The sequence below is a fragment of the Theobroma umbraticum genome, unplaced genomic scaffold, assembly GCF_002168275.2.
Source record: "Theobroma umbraticum cultivar Fairchild unplaced genomic scaffold, ASM216827v3 scaffold_56.0, whole genome shotgun sequence".
NCBI lineage: Eukaryota > Viridiplantae > Streptophyta > Magnoliopsida > Malvales > Malvaceae > Theobroma > Theobroma umbraticum.
Genome location: NW_018397256.1, coordinates 3372792 through 3374537, shown reverse-complemented (window position 1 = coordinate 3374537; position 1746 = coordinate 3372792). Strand labels below are relative to the sequence as shown.

The window sequence follows — 1746 nt, the reverse complement described above, 5'->3', positions numbered from 1 at the left end:
TTTGCAAAATGCACCTTTGGTGTTACGTCTGAAAAATTGTTGAAATTCATAGTAAGCAAAAAAGGGATTGAAGTATATCCAGACAAAATACAAGCTATCCAAGAATCGCCACCTCCCAAAACATAAAAAGAAGTGAGAGGTTTCTTAGGGAGGTTAAATTACATTGCTCGATTTATATCCTAACTCACCTCCAAATGTGATCCAATTTTGAAACTGCTTCGAAAGCGTGACCCAAGAGAATGGAATGAAGAATCTCAAGTAGCTATTGATAAGATCAAAGAGTATCTCACTAAACCACCAGTGCTGGTACCACCAATAATCGGGAGACCTCTAATATTATATTTGACAGTGAATGAGAATTCTATGGGATGTGTGCTGGGGTAACATGATGAAACAGGCAAAAAAGAACATGGCATATACTATCTAAGCAAGAAGTTCACCGAGTATGAGTCCAAATGCTTTGCACCTGAAAAGATGTGTTGTGCACTAACATGGACTGCTTATAGGCTCCGGCAATATATGTTGTATCATACAACATGGCTGGTAGCAAAATTGGATCCCATCAAATATATTTTTGAAAACCATCTTTGTTCGGGAGAATAGCACGATGGCAAGTTCTATTGTCTGAATATGATATTGTGTACGTGTCCCAAAAATCCATAAAAAGAAGTGCCATTACTAATTTCCTTGCAGATTGAGCCATGGATGATTATGAGCCCATAAGTTTTGACTTTCTGGATGAAGATTTGATGTTCATTTTGCAGATAGATGAAGAGTCCGACGAACTTAGCTCTTGGAAGATTTATTTTGATAGAGCATCAAATGCTTTGGGGCACGAAATCGGGGTAATTTTGATCTCTCCAAATGGGAAGTATTATCCAACCACCGCAAGATTAAATTTCAATTGCACCAATAATATGGCAGAATACGAGGCATGTGTAATGGGATTACAAACAGCAATCGACATGAAGATTAACACAATAGAAGTCTATGGAGATTCTGCTTTAGTGATATGACAAATGAGAAGAGAATGGGAGACAAAAGATTTTAAACTGATTCCATATCAGAAGTTGGTTACAGAATTAAGCAAACGGTTCAAGAAAATCAGCTTCAACCATTTACCTTGGGAAGAGAACTAGATTGCTAATGCTTTGGCCACCCTTGGAGCAATGTTCAAAATAAATGAAGCGATCGATATACGCCCTTTTAATTTGGGAATCCGTGAAGTCTCTGCACATTGCCTGAATGTTGAAGAAGAAGTTGATGGTAAGCCGTGGTATTATGATATTGTATAATACATCAAATATCAAGTATATCTTGCAAATGCCATGAAAAATGACAAACGTATCCTCAGGAAATTAGCAATGGGTTTTTTCCTCAAATGAGAGATACTTTACAAAAGAAGTCAAGACCAAGTACTCTTGAGATGTGTAGCTACTACCGGGGCCAACAAAATAATGGAAGAAGTCCACGAGGGAACTAGTGGAACTCATGCTAATGGACATATGTTGGCTAGGCAAATTGTGAGAGCTGGATATTACTGGTTAACGTTGGAATCAGACTGCATAAACTTTGCTCAAAAATGCCATAAGTGTCAAATTTATACAGATAGAATCCACGCTCCACCTACTTCATTGCACGTTTTCACAGCCCCTTGACCATTTTTTATGTGGGGAATAGATGTGATCGGGCTAATTACGCCAAAGGCTTCTAACGAACATTGGTTCATATTGGTGGCCATCGATT

General features: G+C 38.1%; 1 pseudogene; it reads left to right on the top strand.

Moving 5' to 3' along the window:
- LOC110411584 (uncharacterized) overlaps nucleotides 1-1746 on the top strand; it is a 2643-nt pseudogene that overhangs the window by 126 nt on the left and 771 nt on the right.